The sequence below is a fragment of the Morone saxatilis genome, unplaced genomic scaffold, assembly GCF_004916995.1.
Source record: "Morone saxatilis isolate NCDOM2014 unplaced genomic scaffold, NCSU_SB_2.0 Contig18, whole genome shotgun sequence".
NCBI classification, from domain to species: domain Eukaryota; kingdom Metazoa; phylum Chordata; class Actinopteri; family Moronidae; genus Morone; species Morone saxatilis.
This window is the reverse complement of record NW_023339740.1, coordinates 24,485,920-24,498,044: the sequence shown is the minus strand read 5'-3', so window position 1 is coordinate 24,498,044 and position 12,125 is coordinate 24,485,920. Positions and strand designations below refer to the sequence as shown.

General features: G+C 39.5%; 1 protein-coding gene across 3 annotated transcripts in view; it reads left to right on the top strand.

Annotated features, from left to right (window-relative positions):
• Nucleotides 1-11,931: 11,931 nt before the first annotated feature.
• LOC118328193 (plasma membrane calcium-transporting ATPase 1-like) overlaps nt 11,932-12,125 on the top strand; it is a 92,681-nt gene continuing 92,487 nt past the window's right edge. For all 3 annotated transcript variants that reach the window (XM_035661805.1, XM_035661807.1, XM_035661806.1), the window contains exon 1: nt 11,932-12,091. The gene's annotated coding sequence lies outside the window, so the exon portion shown is untranslated. The remainder of the gene's footprint in view (nt 12,092-12,125) is intronic.

Here is a 12,125-nt window from a genome sequence, read left to right as displayed (position 1 = left end):
ACATATGTATGTAAAAATATATATATATATTATATATATATATATATATATATATGTATATATTACAGTACATGATGGGCTGTTGAAGTGAAAGCTGGAACCGCTGATGAAAAGTTAATGGTGTCTGTGAGCTGCCGCTGCCCCCTGGGCAGCAGTAATGACAGGGTTGGACTTCATGTCAAGGACCACCAGCAGAGCTCCAGGCCAGGAGGGAAGCCTCACCCTGCTGCTGCCCAGGGCGGGGAGTCCTCTGCCTGGGTATCCATCAGGTGACAGCTGGCTGCAGGAGCCACGGTGCTGAGGATGATGGGAAACTCCCTGAGCAGGTGACAGACACAGATTAATGTTCGATCTGGAGCAACGTCGCCTCGTATGGATTCTCTCCTGACCTTTCACCCCTAGCTGTCGAAGGCTGTATTTCTTCTTTGTCAAATGATTAAACTGCATATGTTTGACATTTTTATGCTTACATTAAAATATTAATAATAAAATAATTTTAACCTTAACTCCTTAAGTCCAGCAGTGTTTACACAGAGCTTTTTATAATTAACTGATAATATCAAATCAATATCAGAGACTGTTTGGCCACAGTTTTAAACCTCATACAAGATGTATTTTTATTTTATTTTTTTATTTTAAAATAATCTGAGAATACTAATAAATATAAGTGTTTAATGATAGTTTGTCACTCAATTTAGGGATCAGCAAACCACAGTTTGCTACCCACGAGTCAATCCATTAATGTGTGCATTCAGAATATGTCTCATTGCTAGTTAGCTTTATTAGTTAAAGCCTGTTTGGCTGCATGTTACCACTGACAAGGGTAACGTAACTCAGTGGGTGTTACTGCCGTATAGAAATGCTCATATTTGTGCTCTGAACATTGTCTCATACATGTTAGGATTCACACTGATTCATGATTATTATTGAAATGCACCATAGTGACAGTGGTCTTTGTGTAGGTCATGTTGTATTGTAATATCAGAGACTTGCTAATTATTATCTTCCTTTCTAGATTAAAGTAATGTCAGACTCAGTAATGACTAGCATTTATTTAGCCTTTATTAGCACCAGCACTGCTTAATGATTACTATTAGTCATTGTGCTCGAACAACTGAGACTTTCAGCCCTATTTAGCCCCCCAAAAAAGACCCTCAATCCAGCACAGTTATAGATATATGAATATCTTGTCATATGAGATAAACTGGAGCTGAAACTATTGTGCCAACGTTGTTTTGTTTGATTTTTTGTTCTTATTGTAGAACCAGACACCCTCAAACCTACCTGTTGTGATTAATCAATATTATTGAAGATAATAGGACAACCGCAGTGGTCACATCCTCCCAATCAACCGCTGCTATACAAGCCTTCTCTACAAGTAGGTCATTGTACACAGAGCGACAGTATGGCAGGTTGGGAACTTTACAAAGTCTCAAAAAGACCATAAACCACAAAACCAACTGTGAAGGAAGCAGAGAAGAGTGATAGTTAACGGAGGGCAGCGTGACGCCGGACAGCATGAGGCAGGGCAGTGCAACTCCGGCATTCTCAGCTCCGGTAAAGACTGTCAGTAAAGTCGGCTAAACCACTGTTGAACCAGACGGTGGTACAACCTCCTCTACTACCATCGACTGTGACTGACTCTTTGACTGACAGTGCAGCAGCAGCGTTATAACTGTGACTATGAGCACACACAATGTTTTCACATCACAGATGACAAAGAAAGGCATTCAAACTTAAAAAACCAGGCGGGCAGGGAGGATGTGGCAAACGTATCCAATAGATGGATCAGACAAGAGAGCAAACCTCATTTATAAAAGGCCCAGTGTGTAGCATTTAGTAGCACCTATGGTGGTGTAGTCGCTTCACTCTCTCGTTCAAAGTACTAAAGAATATTATGGTGTTAAGAACTGTGATTTTATAGTATATAGCTGAAGGTGATGTGATAAAACAGTAACAAACTGAATGATAAGAATCAGTAAAATGATTCACAATTGACAAGTGACATCCCTTCATCCTCAGCTGTTAACACTGGTCATCCCTGCACTGAAATACTATTTTATGTGTCTGAAGTCTGGGAGAGAAATTCATGCACTAAATTGTGCCCTCAAACATTCCCTCAATGGAACAAAACAAGTAGTGCCCTTGGCATGTACTCTCTCTCAGTGGTGATGTTATGGTGATTCATTGTCCGAAATTTCAGTTTACAGCTCACTAAAAAAACTACTGAGTGTTCGAGGGATTTCAGACACAGCCTTGGTGAGTAAAATATTTTCAGAAAGCACAAATAGTGGTTGCCCAAACTCTAATTGTCCTCTAATGTGTTGATTGTAATGATGTCCACACTTTAAAATAATATGTGAGAACTTCAGCTGGAGGATTTTACAGTATGTGGGTGTTTTCTGTCAAGGGAGCAGGAGCCAACTGAAATCAGTGATTGAGTCATGAAATCATTGATCAGCAGTCCTGCTCGAACGCGGTGCAGTTTTTACCACAGAAACTTTTCAGTATTAATGTTAATTATAAAATGGAGGCTGTGATTCAAATCCATCAAGCTTATGTAACGCTGTGACTTCCTGGGGTCAGGATCCACCTACACTGCAGCTATCTGACAACACACAGCATTTAGACAACTACTTGAGGTGGAAACACATAAATCTCTCCATATATGCACTGACAAGGGTGACTGGATGTTGTATCCATGGCTACCTTCTCACGTAATCTGTATTATTTTTATCACAAAGGCTTTTTTCTGTTTTTTTTTCCTTCTCCCGAGCCTCCTGCTAACATGATATACACAGATTCAGTTCTATATGTGAAGGAACCAAAACTAAACAGGCTCTCTAACACAGAGAGAGGTTTTTTTTATCAACAGCAGAATGAGCAAACTGGAGTCCATGTGACTATAACTGCTGCACAAGAAAGTGATATGATTTCCAATTTGTTCTGTTTTGGCAGCGGATGTGAACATGAAGATAGAAAGACACAGAGCTGGTTCACCTACAGCCCTCTTCCAAGTGACATTAACTGCTTAAACTGGGGACGAGTTCCTGGAACAGATTTTGGGCTCAGCTCAGGAGGTGATACTGAGTGCGAGTTCCAGGTACTTTCAGGAACCTGGAACTTGCACTCAGTATCAGTTCCCTGTTGGATTTGTGTGGAGCAGGGAAACCAATCTATTTAAGGTCTGGTGTGAAAATCTATTAGCAGAAATATAATATTGATAGGTATGTTTTCATTAGTGAATAATCACTTGAAAATAATAAATGTTGTGTTTTTGTTAACAAAAAATTAGCTGTTTTTATCTACAGAGGGAGCCGGTCCTCTGCCACAGCGGCCGCCATGTTGAACTGCCATGTTTCTACAGTTGCCCAGAACGGACAAACCAAACACTGCCTGTAGATAGGGTCTTATGCATTTTGTGCGAGTTTCACAGCCACCATAGTTTGGGAAGCTGAGCTGTATTCAGCTGGTTGCAATCTGCAACGTCACTGCTAGAAGGCTTTAAATCTTGGTCCTTTAAAAAATAAAATGTAGCTTCATCATTAGCTATTGTTATTTTAGCTCATCTATACAGTATGCATCTAAATTTAAATGTAATAAAAAACACTGTTGCATATACTGTGTAAGTGAAGTATCTAGAGAACCAACTGCTGATTGATTGACTGAACGTGCTGCTGCTCTCTCTGGCTCTCCGATTACAGTCGATCCAGAAACCTGCAGCGGTGAGCAGGAGGAGTGCACATTAAATGAGTAACATTGGCGACAAGAACGTGACAGGGAGTAAAAGAAAATGATAAAAAGTAGCAAAATGTAGTGTGAAAATCACAAAGTTGACAACATATTATTTAGATTTTCTCACAATTTTTTTTAACAAAATGAGACTGAAGACTGATTCCCTTTATTTCTCTGACAAGAATCTACACTACAATGTTTTCTTGTGATAAGCCTGAAGATGTATCCTCTGAGGACCCTGAACATCCAAATTTCATGAAAATCCACCCAACATTTATCGCTCCACTCTGAGTCACGCAGCTAAAAATAAAACTGAAAATATAAAGTCGGGTTTCCATAAAATTCAGCCACAGCTGCTCAGTGCTGCAGTAACTCTGAGCTGCAGGTGGAATCAGTCTTTCGTATCTGTGAAACTGCAGGGCAGAAGCACCAATAACACATCACACAGTGATGTATGATGCTATTACACTGCAGACAACAAGATCAGTCAACAGCCTTTCTTCAGTCGACTGCACCAAGCTCTTTTTAACAAATACAACTTACAATGATTTCCTCCATTAACACTTTTCTTTAATGAAATCATTCACACATATCTAACAATATTCTGGCAATGTTGTCGGTGTTGAAGGATGAGTTTAAGCAACACGTTTCATTGCCACTGAAGGAAAGGAGGTAAGGTGAGCTGAAACTTAAAAAATAGATTTGATGAAGCAAACTGTGCCATACGGGACTTTTATGAGACTGGTCACATGCACTCGTTGAACAGGAATGCATTAAATGACAAGTGGTCGAGGAAAAGCTGGTCATTCTTCAATCCTGGCTGTTATTTTATTGCAGCTGTAAAATGGATATGAGACACAGAGATATTGGGGCTACTGTGGCTGTCAAAACGACATTTTGGGAAGTATTTCAAGTAACCAGTCTCCTTTGGCTTTTTTGTGTGTGTGTGTGTGTGTGTGGGTTTGAGCTCCTGCTGCCTTTGAAGCCATGAACAGATGGAGAGGTGATTTTTCTGCCCTGAACTGAGTCTCTTAGGACACTCTCCATCCAGGCTCTGGAACGCCTCCAGCAACTAAATAAATGCTTTAGATGGTTTAGGTTATGGATCAGGAGCCCCATTCACAAAACATTTTTAGGCTAAAAGTAGCTTCTAGGTGATCAAGTTAGGAGAAAATCCTTGAAATAGCGTTAAAGTCGGTTGCAGGTAAGACCCAGATATTTTCCAACCTCGGTTATTGACATAATTGTGGTTGTGCTGACTCTGGGTCATGATAATAGAATCAGGAAACAAAACAATGTTTATCAGGGTGAAGCAGTACGAGCTACTTAAAGCTTTCAATAAAGCTTGAAACATTTGACATAAATCACTTTAAATGCTTGTCTCCAGGTCACAGACAGTAACCTCCTGGATTAGTTATTGTAGCTAAATGTGCAGGGATCTTTTTCCAGGGCTGGCTAACCAATCAGCTGCCTATTCATCCACACACACCAGTTTGTTTACATGGTGAGGCTGTCCATTTAGTGTCTTCTCATGCTTTAGAAGTAGCAGAGCAAAGTGATGGATCAGACTCAAAGACCCAGGCAGGAAAAATAAACAATCAGGGTCTGAACCGGTTTCATTTTGGATTTGATAACCGGACTTGTTAAGCTAACAAATCTGCTATTGAACACTTTTTCTCTCCTTGATTTTTTTTATTAGGAAAGCAAGTGCAAATTACTCTGGTACCATTATCAGATCAGTCATTTTTAGTCAGTCTTTCACCAGTTAAAATGACAAACCGGTGGCAGATTATATCAAATTAAGCATTTGGTTGTCTTTCTGCACTCAGCCAAAAATCATTTGTGATTTAAAAAAAAAACATCAATCTGTAACACAACTCTTCAACTGCGAGTGGGCTGTGTATTTCTGTAGTTCAACAAGGCTAACAGAGCGAAATCCTGCTGTGATTTCTGTCAGGTACATCTTTAATCAACATTTTATCTTTTATGCTGTTTATCTTGTTTTCAGATTAAGATCAGAGAGAACTCAGGTTTTGCAGCAGCACAAGGACAAAAACTACAAAGGTAATTTCTGAATAAATCGGGTCGTGGATGCTGGATGTTGAAAAGCTGATGCTCAGCTGCATTACTGGCTCTGAAAGTCAAATAATACCAATATTGTATGGAAGATGAAGGATTTTTTGAATTGCTGGCTTTAATTTGAATGGAGAAGCAGCTGAAGGAGTATGAACCACTCTCTCTAATAGCTGATAGGAATTACACTCTTTGAGTAGTGTGAGTGCCTCTCAGCTTAATCTTTATTAAAATCAGCCTGACCCAGGATCGAGACTGCAGCTCGGTTGTGACGGTGTGTTCACTGCAGTAGGAAAACCCCGAGTTCAAATCATTGACCATTTAAACCATGGAATAATTTTATTACATGACTTTCATCTGCTCATTTATATTTTAAACCAGAAACTTCATTTGAACCATGTAATGTTCCACATCTTTAATACGTTATTTATGTTATTAAACTTTTAAATCCCATTCATATTTATTAACGTTAAACCCCTTCCCACTTTTTTCAACTCTTCAAACTCCTTCAGTTACTTTTCTATGCAAATTAAAGCCAGAAATAAAGTTTAGTATCAACAAACCTTAAAATATTCCTCAGATTACATTAATATTGTGATACTTGGATTAGGTTACTGACTACATTTTCTAACAGGTAGTTAGTAATTCTATCAAATTAAATTTTAGTAACCCTCCCAACTCTGTATATCATATAATTCAATATAACGCTGGGATAATCTGGGGTCTCCTGTCCACCTGGTCTTTGTTTTGCATCTACCTGGGACAATCCAGAGGATGAATGAGCTGCCCAGTGAGCTGGAGAGAGGGGACATCCAGGATGGCTTTGATTTTAATCATTCATCCTCCTCTCCGCCCCTGACTCCAGACTGTTCCAATCTAATCACAGAGCTGGCATTTCCTACCAGCCTGTTGAATCAGCTCAGAAGAACAGAGCACTGGTTACTACATACAGACACTGATCTGGATATCCTGCTCCGTCCCTTCCTGAAGAGGGCGTTAGTGTTGTGTGTGTGTCCAGTGCAGTTTTGTATTGATTTGGACCCCAGCATGCTTGTATGAGTCCCCCCCTCGCTCCTCACTTCCTCTCTTTGGTTGATGTCCCTGGTAGTCCACCACCAGCTCTGTGGTGGTCTTCTGATGTTGAGCTTCAGGTGGTTGCTGCTGCACCATGTGACAGAGCTCTCCATCAGTCCTCTGTTCTCCTCCTCGCTTTCTTTCTTGATGCATCCAGCGATGGGGGAGTTGTCAGAAAACTTTTGGAGGTGGCAGGAAGCAGAGTTAAAGTCTGAGGTGTATGGAGGAATGGTGCCAGTGCTATTCCTTGCTCATCACGACCTTAGTAGCACTGCCATCCACTCTGACGTATGGTGGCTGGCCGGTGAAGAATCTGTGGTTTGTCAGTATTATTAAGCTGACCGCTCGAAACTGCTGCTTCAAAGTCTGTGAAAAGCCGCCAGGCCCTGCTCACAATCGGTCTGCTGCCGGTAATATGCTTTCTTCTGCCAGTGTTTGAGAAAAGTGATAAAGAGCTTTTAGAAAAGGCAGTGGCTTGAAGGTGGCGTTTGCAGAGATGCAATCACTGCATCAACCAATCGAAACAGTCCAGCAGCACTGGAGATTAATATTTGCTCCACTACTGTGACACTGCAGAAATGAAATGATTGCAAAGGATGGAATTGGAGTATCTCAGGCGTCTGTTAATCAAACCAGAGTCCGCATCGTTAAACAGTTCATTATGTTTCCATTAAATAATCACCAACTACAATAAATGAATAAATAAAGCTGATTTCATGTCCATCATTGGGCGTATTTGGGATTCTTTTTATATTTTATCTCCTACAGTTTATTCTCTGTCTCTGTGTCCTCTTTGTCCTGCTGGGCTTTGTGGTCAGAGTCTCTTCAGATGAAATGTCCGGCTATTCTTCTCCCGTCTGTCCTGGATGTATTGACAATAGATACATAGGTGTGTTGTGACAACAGTGTGTTCAGGAGGGGAGGAGAAAGGTTGCAGCGAATCAGGCAGGTGAGTCCTGCCACGACACATTCCTCGGATATGATCCACAGCAAGGGGGGCATGGAGGGGTCTAACACACCGACACTGACATCTTACATAATCGTAAGAAGAGTGTAGACACATTAAAACAGCATTAAAGCAGTTAAATTACAAAAGCTTTTTCTAAAAACCTCTCTGTAAGCTGAAACTAAAAACTGTAAAACTACTAACTCTAGACTAGAAATTGAGAGCCAACAGTTTGCTGGTTTATACTCCAACAAAGCACTCCAGCTGCTGGTGAACATTCCTCCAGGTAGAGGAGAGAAACTGAGCAGTGAAATCACCTGTTGAGGCGATATGAATAAAAAGTGGTTGGACACCACTAGTTCTTCCTAAATGGTGCTAAAACTTTGTAGCTAAGGTAATTTTCAGATCAAGAGGGAGTCCAGACACAGAGGGATTAAAAAGGTTGATCTGGCTTCACTTTTGCTGCAAAGCTCTGCTCAAATAGTCACTCAAATATATGGAAGTGTGTACTCCTGGACAATGTGAAGGGAACCATGTAATTCTAGTGTTGATTTCCAGAAATATATAAACAAATGTTTACATATTTCTAAGCTGCAATAGAGAATACCATATTAATATTTTTAATCAATATAATGAACCATTTTAATGATCTGCAAGGTCACAAAATATTCACTGACTGGTGGAGAGAATTATTATAACATGGTGGAAGAGAAATAGTGGATATATACTGGTGGAGAGAATATGTGTACTATTAATACTGGTGGAAAAGAATAGTGGATATATTATACTGGTGGAGAGAATAAGTGGATATATTATACTGGTGGAATAACGAATAGTGGGATATTATTAAGCTGGTAAAGAGATAATAGTGGATATATACTGGTGGATGAGACATAGTAGTGTATATTATACTTGGGTGGAAGAGAAATAGTGGATAATATTATACTGGTGGAAAGAATATGGCTATATATTGGTGAAGAGAAATAGTGCGGTATATTAATACCTGGTGGAGAGAAAATAGTGGATATATTATACTGGTGGAAAGAATAGTGGCCTTATAATAAGTTAGGTGGAGAGAATAGTGGGTATATTATATCTGGTGGAGAAGACGAGTGGATATAATTATACTGGTGGAGAGAATCAAGTGGATAATATTAATGATATTATACTGGTGGAGAGAATAGTGGATATATTATACTGGTGGAGAGGAGGCTCTGTGGCTGTTTCACAGCACCTGGACAAATCGTCCTCGATCCATATTCTCCATATATAAATACTCTGTCTATAATTGTGTCATCCTCATGTGTCCTTACTGTAATGTTACTATGCTGATGTCCTCATCTACTGCCAGTCTGTGTGTCCTGGGTGAGGGATCCCTCCCTCTGCTGCTCTTCCAGAGGTTTCTTCCCTTTTTTGGGGAGTTTTTCCTGATCTGAATCGACGGACTATGAGGATTATTGTAGCTTAAGGTGTGCTGTATATATTATGCAGCCCCTTGAGGAAAATGTGCCATTTGTGATATCAGGCTGTATAAATTAAACCAAAAAACTGAATTAAATACATGCAGAGAAAGGATGAGGCGCCGGAGGGGGTATGGTGGTGGTGACTGATGGTGACTTTGGGGACAAGTTTATGAGAATCCGTAGCTCTCCTTCATCTGCAGTCAGTTTCCATAGAAAGTGAAGCAGTGTACTGTGCTGTTTAAATGGCAGCTTTAACCACCTCTCTGCCTCTCTGTCATTAGCATAGCGTGGGAGGCAGAGCTGATTGAGTGGCCAGTTGGCAGTCAGGGAGAGAGAAAGAAAGAGAGAAAGAGAGAGAATTTTCTTTTCAGATTCTTTGTTCATGTTCTGCATTTTTTTGGACCAGAAATATTCACCTTACATGAGCACAATCTCAATCAGTGTACATCTCCACCTTTTATTTATAATGATGTCGTCTCTTTTCATCACTACATATCAAACAGATGTGCACGGGGGGGGGCTTTAATGTGAGCTGTTAATCAAAATAAGTAAATAAATAATGATAAACTTAGAGTTCAACCCCTCATAATATCTTTAAAAGGACTAATCTGTTTACTACAAAGGTTAAATATCTAATATAACTGGTGTTCAAGGCAAAATCTTTGTTATTTGTCTCTGGGATTCAAGTTAAATTAAGCTCAAATTCAATTTAATATTTGTAATTGGATAATAGTTTTTAACTGGCAGTAGCTAAATCAATAAATGTTTCTACTTTATTCAAAGTATTAAACATAAAATCTCCTTCAAAATTATGTCTGACATAGCAATAAAAGTACACATATTATTTACGTCCCGTAATGTGTCCTGTATGTCAACATTTATAACAGAGGAATTACTGATTTAAATCAATAAATACATTCACAGATCACACTGGTTATTAATTTAAAATTGTGACTTTGGTAAAATCAGATACAAAGTCACAATCACGAGATAATATAGTAAATATAGTTTTAATTTACTGTCGAAAGTATGTAAAATGTGACTGATACTAACTAACTCATAGTTGTATCAGTCGTCAATACATTTATTATTATCTGGCATGTATTAGCCTCCATACGCTGCTCCAGAAGTGTCATATTTAGTATAATTTGCTGTATGTGTGTATCCCAAACCGGTACTCCATAAATATCACAACTTTATTTATGTATTATGACTTTTAGCTTGATTTATTTTGAAATATTATTATTTATTTCACTAAATATTGCGACCTTCTTGAAATATAATGGAAACATTATGAATATTTCAACTTTATTCTCCAACTCTCCATTTTACAATCTCCAATATCTGGACCGTATCAATCCGTAGAAATTAACTTATTTATTTATTGTTGAAATATTACAACTTGATTCTTGCAAATCATGTGAAATCTGATCTTTTTCAGTTCATTCAAAGTGTGAACAGTCACTTTTATATCACACTAGATTAACACTTCAGGACAAAACAATGTGAACAGCCAAAAAACCCAAAACAAAATCAGATCTGAACAATAAATCAGAATTGAGCACTAAAGCTTTACAGTGTGAACGCAGCCATAATAACTTTTTAATTAATCTATAAATATTAACACTTTTTCCCTAAATACTAAAACCTCTCAAGTTTTTCTTAAAATATAACATTCTTAAAATGTTATTTATGCAATTACAATGTTATTTCTATTAGTTTTTTCCACTTTTGAATCTCTTAACAGCTGCAATCCCTCCTTTATACATTTATACCATACATATAGCCTATATATAAGATAGTATGTCATAATAAACGAGAGAATCTCATCATTTGATTTTCTGCCATTTGGCTATAATGAGCCTCCGTAGCCTACATGAGACTCCAGAAGAGATCCAGATGTGGATTTATTTTTCTTCTGATTCTTAAGAGGGGGCTTCATCCTGGATCTGGATCCTATATGGAGGAAGGAGGAGGAAGGAGGAGGAAGGAGGGGGCCTGATGTTCTCGATATCAGGCTCTCTTCTGTTTCGCCTGATCACCTACATTAATTACATAGATCGCACCTTAAATGCAGGGCAATCCCAGGCGTTGGTCCCTCCCTCTCTCTCTCTCTCTCTCTTCTACCTCTTCCTCCCTCTCTCTCTCCTCTCTACCTCTTCCTCCCCGTCTCTCTCTCTTCTCTCCTCTCTTCTCTCTCTCAGCTAGGAAAAAGACGCCGATCCGGCGACGCTGGGTCTTCTCTCTGGCTCCTGTATTGAATTGTGGGGACACCCTCCTCCTCCTTCCTCCTCCTCCCTCCCTAGCCAAACCCACCCACAGCCCACCCACCGCTCTCTCCAACACAAACACCACCAGCCAGTCCTTCATTTAAACTGGATCTGCTCTTTTGTTATCAGAGCCTCTCTCTTTTTTTTACCCCCCCTCTCTCTCTCTTCTCTCTCTCTCTCTTCTTCTGCTTTTACTTACAGGGGGCAGAGGAGACAGAAAAAACACACAAAGGGAGCATTTTCTTCCATCGGATTGATTTTTTAAAAATCAATTTTTTGGAGGGTTTCTTTCTTCATGCTAATTAACTGTGAGGAAACATTTCTTTTTTAAAAAGCCGGAACAATATCTTTAACCAACCCTCCCTACAACACACACACACACACCCGGTCTGCCAATCATTTTTTTCCACCACTGCAGTTGTCAACTTGGAGCCGTGCTGGGAAATGGACAAACCCCTCTGAACTGCTCCTTCCTCCACCGACACTGACACCGACACCACCCCGCAGGACGTGATTTGGACGGAGTGGAGGTAAACGTCTACTCTCTCTCTCTCTTTATCTCTT